Here is a 7,436-nt window from a genome sequence, read left to right as displayed (position 1 = left end):
GTTCATAGGTGAGAATGATGATGAGTGTCACGGATCATCACATTCATCAAGTTGAAGAACAAGTGATATCTTAGAACAAGAACAAGCGGAATTGAATAGAAGAACAATAGTAATTGCATTAATACTCGAGGTACAGCAGAGCTCCACACCTTAATCTATGGTGTGTAGAAACTCCACCGTTGAAAATACATATGAACAAGGTCTAGGCATGGCCGAATGGCCAGCCTCCCAAAGTGATCTAAGAACTAAATGTCCAAAGATGATCAAAGGATCTAAAATAATCCAAAGATCCAAAGATGAAAATACAATAGTAAAAGGTCCTACTTATAGAGAACTAGTAGCCTAGGGTGTACAGAGATGAGTAAATGACATAAAAATCCACTTCCGGGCCCACTTGGTGTGTGCTTGGGCTGAGCATTGAAGCATTTTCGTGTAGAGACTCTTCTTGGAGTTAAACGCCAGCTTTTATGCCAGTTTGGGCGTTTAACTCCCATTTTGGTGCCAGTTCCGGCGTTTAACGCTGGAATTTCTGAGGGTGACTTTGAACGCCCGTTTGGGCCATCAAATCTTGGGCAAAGTATGGACTATCATATATTTCTGGAAAGCCCAGGATGTCTACTTTCCAACGCCGTTGAGAGTGCGCCAATTGGGTATCTGTAGCTCCAGAAAATCCACTTCGAGTGCAGGGAGGTCAGAATCCAACAGCATCTGCAGTCCTTTTCAGTCTCTGAATCAGATTTTTGCTCAGGTCCCTCAATTTCAGCCAGAAAATACCTGAAATCACAGAAAAACACACAAACTCATAGTAAAGTCCAGAAAAGTGAATTTTAACTAAAAACTAATAAAAATATACTAAAAACTAACTAGATTATACTAAAAACATACTAAAAACAATGCCAAAAAGCGTACAAATTATCCGCTCATCAGGCGTCACAGTTGTCAATGGCTACTTTCCATCCTCTTAGTGAAAATGATCCAAATGCTCTGTCACAGCACGACTAATCATCTGTCGGTTCTCGATCATGTCGGAATAGAATCTAGTGATTCTTTTGCATCTGTCACTACGCCCAACACTCGCGAGTTTGAAGCTCGTCACATTCATTCAATCCCTGAATCCTACTCGGAATACCACAGACAAGGTTTAGACTTTCCGAATTCTCAAGAATGCTGCCAATGGATTCTAGCTTATACCACGAAGACTCTGATTAAGGAATCCAAGAGATACGCGCTCGATCTAAGGTAGAACGGAAGTGGTTGTCAGGAACGCATTCATAGGTGAGAATGATGATGAGTGTCACAGATCATCACATTCATCATGTTGAAGTGCAATGAATATCTTAGAATAAGAATAAGCTGAATTGAATAGAAAATAGTAGTAATTGCATTAATACTCGAGGTACAGCAGAGCTCCACACCTTAATCTATGGTGTGTAGAAACTCCACTGTTGAAAATACATAAGTGATGGTCCAGGCATGGCCGAATGGCCAGCCCCCAAAGTCTAAGAACTAAACGTCCAAAGTTAGATACCAAGATGTCTAATACAATAGTAAAAAGTCCTATTTATACTAGACTAGCTACTAGGGTTTACAGAAATAAGTCTAAGTGCAGAAATCCACTTCCGGGGCCCACTTTGGTGTGTGCTTGGGCTGAGCTTGAACTTTACACGTACAGAGGGTTCTCTTGGGGTTAAACGCCAAGTTGTAACGTGTTCTTAGCGTTTAACTCGGGTTTGTGACGTGTTTTTGGTGTTTTACTCCAGAATGCAGCATGGAATTGGCATTGAATGCCAGTTTGCGTCATCTAAACTTGAATAAAGTATAAAATATTATATATTGCTGGAAAGCCCTGGATGTTTACTTTCCAACGCAGTTGAGAGCGCGCCTTTTGGAGTTTTGTAACTCCAGAAAATCTATTTCGAGTGTAGGGAGGTCAGAATCCAACAACCTTAGCAGTCCTTTTTCAGCCTGAATCAGATTTTTGTTCAGATCCCTTAATTTCAGCCAGAAAATACTTGAAATCACAGAAAAACACACAAACTCATGGTAAAGTCCAGAAATGTAAATTTTGAAGAAAAACTAATAAAAACATCCATAAAAATAGCTAGATCCTACGAAAAACTACCTAAAAACAATGCCAAAAAGTGTATAAATTATCCGCTCGTCATGTTCCTCAACTAAGTAGCCCAGGTTACAAGTAACGAGAAGCAAAGGAGTAAAGCAAAAGCAAACCTAGGTAACCACAACTAAAATGAATTGAATAGTTGATATTGGATATTGAAATTGTGCAAGTGAAAGTAGAAAAATGATATAGAAGCATAATAAACAATAACCAATCCAATAATGAAAAGAAAATTCCTTGTTCATCATGAAACATAATGAAATAGTCACATGGTAAAGGTACTCGTTGCAAAAAGTGATAAGCATCATAAGAATCAAATTAAGTCACTCAAACAAATGCAAAGCATTAAAAACAAACAAGTGCCTTCTTATGTGATTATATTGATTTGGAAATCATGATGAACAAGAAATTCGATTCAATTCACTAAAGTAAAGGTGCACAATTCATGATTAAAATGCCAAACAAAGATACAGTTTAATGCATATGGTAGCTACAACATATGAATCAAACTCACAATTCATTTAGGCAATCAAATTAAGACGCAGTGCTCAGTGCACATATTCATCAAATTTCAAACAAGAAACAACCCAATCAACATCAATCAAACATTTTTAATTTATTTAATTAACAAATAACTAAACCAAATCTAATATAATTACTAAAACAAAAATGAGATGCAATGAAAACAAAGTAAAACAAGTAGAAAAATATGGAAAAAGTAAGAGAAGAGAGGGATGTAGGGGGTAGAAGTGTGTTAGGGCTTAATTCCAAGTGCAAACAAAATATTGCCCGAAACAGCACTTGCGCATACGCACAAACACGTGTGCACACACACACTAGGTGAAACAGGGGAAGTGTGCATCCGCACAAGGGTGGGCAAATGCTCTAAGCAGAGAGGGGATTAAGAAGTATGCACACGCACAGTGGTGTGTGCACGCACATAAGGTTCGTGCACACGCACAGGAACAAAAATGGATTGGGATTCATACACACAAGGTGTGCCGGCGCTACCAACAGAAGGGGTGAAATCTGGTGTGCGTACGCACAAGTGGGTGTGCACGCACAGGACGCAAGAAAAACAGGGGTGTGCCCACGCTCAAGTCGTGCAAGCGCTCTGAATAGAGGACGCCCAGGCTTGTGTGCGCGCGCACAGAGAGGTGCGCATGCATAGGGCGCGAAATATAGACATTGTGTGTGTATGCACAAGGGTGTGCGCATGCATAATGAACTGTTTTTCCAAAAATGTTTCTTTCAAAATTGATGAGCTGATAATTTATACGCTTTTTGGCATTATTTTTAGGTAGTTTTCAGTATGATTTAGTTAGTTTTTAGTATATAATTATTAGTTTTTATTCTAAAATCACATTTCTGGACTTTACTATGAGTTTGTGTGTTTTTCTATGGTTTCATGTATTTTCTGGCTAAAATTGAGGGACCTGAGCAAAAATCTGATTCAGAGGCTGAAAAAGGACTTAAGATGCTGTTGGATTCTGACCACCTACACTCAAAGTGGATTTTCTGGAGCTACAGAAGCTGAATTGGCGCGCTCTCAATTGCGTTAAAAAATAGACATCTTGGGCTTTCCAGAAATGTATAATAGTCCATACTTTTCCTAAGGTTTGATGGCCCAAACTGGCGTCAAAACGCCGGTCAGAGACCCTTTTCTGGCGTTAAACGCCAGAACTGGCATAAAAGCTGGAGTTAAACGCCCAAACTGGCACCAGAGCTGGCGTTTAACTCCAAGAAAAGCCTATGCACATGAAAGCTTCAATTCTCAGCCTAAGCACACACCAAGTGGGCCGCGGAAGTGGATTTCTGCATCATTTACTTATTTCTGTAAACCCTAGGTTACTAGTTCACTATAAATAGGACCTTTTACTATTGTATTTTCATCTTTTGATCATCTTTGATCTTGGGATCAGGTCTTTGAACCCTTTTCAATTATTTCATGTTATTTGGGAGGCATGGCCATTCGGCCATGTCTAGACCTTGTTCTTATGTATTTTCAACGGTGGAGTTTCTACACCTCATAGATTAAGGTGCGTAGCTCTGCTGTTCCTCATGAATTAATGCAATTACTACTGTTTTCTATTCAATTCGAGCGTAGCCTTGTTCCAAGATATCCATTCGCACTTCAACATGATGAATGTGATGATCACGTGACACTCATCACCATTCTCACTTATGAACGCGTGCCTGACAACCACTTCTGTTCTACCTAAAAACAAGCTTGAATGCATATCTCTTGGCCTCCTGGTTCACGATGCATGGTTGCCTCTCCTGACAACAGAGTCTTCTATTCCGTGCGATCAGAGTCTTCGTGGTATAAGCTAGAATCAATTGGCAACATTCTTGAGATCCGGAAAGTCTAAACCTTGTCTGTGGTATTCCGAGTAGGATCTGGGATGGGATGACTGTGACGAGCTTCAAACTCGCGAGTGCTGGGTGCAGTGACAGTGCGCAAAAAGATCAATGGATCTTATTCCGACACGATCGAGAACTGACAGATGATTAGCCCTACGTAACCCATAGACGGACGGTAGCCATTGACAACGGTGATCCCCAACATACAGGTTGCCATGGGAGGGAGTATGCATGACTGGAAGAAGGCAGTAGGAAAGCAGAGATCCAGGAAGAATAAAGCATCTCCATACGTTTATCTGAAATTCCCACTAATGAATTACATAAGTATCTCTATCTTATCTTATGTCTTATTTATCTTTTAATTATCAAAACCCCATAACCATTTGAGTCTTCCTGATTGAGATCTACAAGATGACCATAGCTTGCTTCAAGCCGACAATCTCCGTGGGATCGACCCTTACTCACGTAAGGTATTACTTGGATGACCCAGTGCACTTGCTGGTTAGCTGCGCAGAGTTGTGAGAAAAGTGTGAACTCACGATTTCGTGTACCAAGTTTTTGGCGCCGTTGCCAGGGATTGTTTGAGTTTGGACAACTGACGGTTCATCTTGTTGCTTAGATTAGGTATTTTTCTTTTTATTTATTTCTTCAGAATTTTTAAGAATGAATTCTAGAGTTTCAGATGATGCTTTTATCATCACAGGAGCTAGTTGATTCCCATCAATTTGGCCGTTGTATGTAATGTCCTGCTGAAGCTTGGTTAGCCATGTCTAATCTTTTTAGACTGAAGTTTTAGACTAACATTGCATGATTCCTGGAATTCTTATTAAAAATTTTGAGTTTCTTATTTTCTTTTTCAAAATAATTTTCGAAAAAATACAAAAAAATTATGAAATCATAAAATCAAAAATATTTTGTACTTCTTGTTTGAGTCTAGTGTCAATTTTTAAGTTTGGTGTCAATTGCATGTTTTTATTTTTCTTGCAAATTTTTGAAAACTCATGCATGGTGTTCTTCATGATCTTTAAGTTGTTCTTGATGATTTTCTTTGTCTGATATTTAAATTTTCTTTTTTTGTGTCTTTTGTTGTTTCTCATGTGCATTCTCAATTTGTTAGTGTCTCTAGTATGAAAATTTATAAGTTTGGTATCTTGCATGTCTTTCTTTTCTTAAAATTTTCAAAAAAAGATGTTCTTGATGTTCATCTTGACATTCAAAGTGTTCTTGCATGCATTGTTTATTTGATCTTAGTTTTTCATGATTAGTTTCATTTTGTTGTTTTTCTCTCTCGTCATTAAAAATTCAAAAAAATTTCAAAATTATGTCTTTTCAAGTCAATAATACAGAAAATTGAAGATTCAGAACATACAGCAGAGGAATCACAAAGAAAAAGCTGGCCATTCAAAACGCCCAAGGAGGTAGCCAAGTGTGCGTTAAACGCTAGAATGGATACCATTCTGGGCGTTTAACGCCAAGATAGCACCAAGGAGGTAGTTTTGTTTTCAATTCAAATCTTTTTCAAATTTTCAAGTTTTAAAACTAATTTTTCAAAATCTTATCTTTTTCATATCCTCTCTTATCAATCATATCTTTTTCAAAATCAAATCTTTTTCATTTTTCTTTTAATATTTTCAAAAATCCTTGCTAACAATTAGTGTTGTGATTCAAAAATTTCAAGTTTGTTACTTTCTTGTTAAGAAATGTTCAATATTTGAATTTTAGAATCATATCTTTTATTTTCCTATTAGTCAAGTCATCAATTTTAAAAATCAAATATTTTTTTAAAATTGTTTTTCAATCATATCTTTTCAATCATATCTTTCTAAATCATATCTTTTTCAAATCACATCTTTTTAAATCCTAATTTCAAAATCTTTTTCTAACTTCTTATCTTTTCAAAACTTACTATTTCATATCTTTTTCAAAACCACCTAACTACTTCTCTCTCTCTCTAATTTTCGAAAACCACTAACAACTTTTTTCAAAAACCCTTTTAATTAACTAATTATTTTTAAACTAATTTTATTTTATTTAAAAATTTTCAAAAATTCCTCTCTCATCTCTTTCTATTTAATCACTAACACTCCTCCTCTCTTAGCAATTCGGACTCTCTCCCTCTCTATAAGTTCGAATTATCTACCTCATCCTTCTATTCTTCTTTTCCTCTGACACATCAAGAAATCTCTATACTGTGACGTAGCAGATTCCATACTTTCTTTGTTTTCTTCTCTTTCATATGAGTAGGAACAAAGATAAAGGCATTCTTGTTGAAGCTGGTCCTGAACCTGAAAGGACTTTGAAGAGGAAGCTAATAGAAGCTAAAGAACAACTCTCTGGAGAGGACCTGACAGAAATTTTTGAAAAAGAAGAAGACATGGCAGCCGAAAATAACAACAATGCCAACAATGCAAGGAAGGTGCTTGGTGACTTTACTGCACCTACTCCCGACTTCTATGGGAGAAGCATCTCTATTCCTGCCATTGGAGCAAACAACTTTGAGCTTAAGCCTCAATTAGTCTCTCTGATGCAATAGAATTGCAAGTTTCATGGACTTCCATTGGAAGATCCTCATCAGTTCTTGGCTGAATTTTTGCAAATCTGTGACACTGTTAAGACCAATGGAGTTGATCCCGAGGTCTACAGACTTATGCTTTTCCCTTTTGCTATAAGAGACAGAGCTAGTATATGGTTGAACTCACAACCTATAGACAGCCTGAACTCTTGGGAAAAGCTGGTCAATGACTTCTTAGCTAAATTCTTTCCACCTCAAAAGATGAGTAAGCTTAGAGTCTAAGTTCAAACCTTCAAACAAAAGGAAGGTGAATCCCTCTCTGAAGCTTGGGAAAGATACAAGCAATTGATTAGAATGTGTCCTTCTGACATGCTTTCAGAATAGAGCATCATAGGTATCTTCTATGATGGTCTGTCTGAGTTATCCAAGATGTCATTAGAC

Source organism: Arachis hypogaea, chromosome 7, assembly GCF_003086295.3.
Source record: "Arachis hypogaea cultivar Tifrunner chromosome 7, arahy.Tifrunner.gnm2.J5K5, whole genome shotgun sequence".
NCBI lineage: Eukaryota > Viridiplantae > Streptophyta > Magnoliopsida > Fabales > Fabaceae > Arachis > Arachis hypogaea.
The sequence above is the reverse complement of the archived record's forward strand: the minus strand, read 5'-3'. Positions refer to the sequence as shown.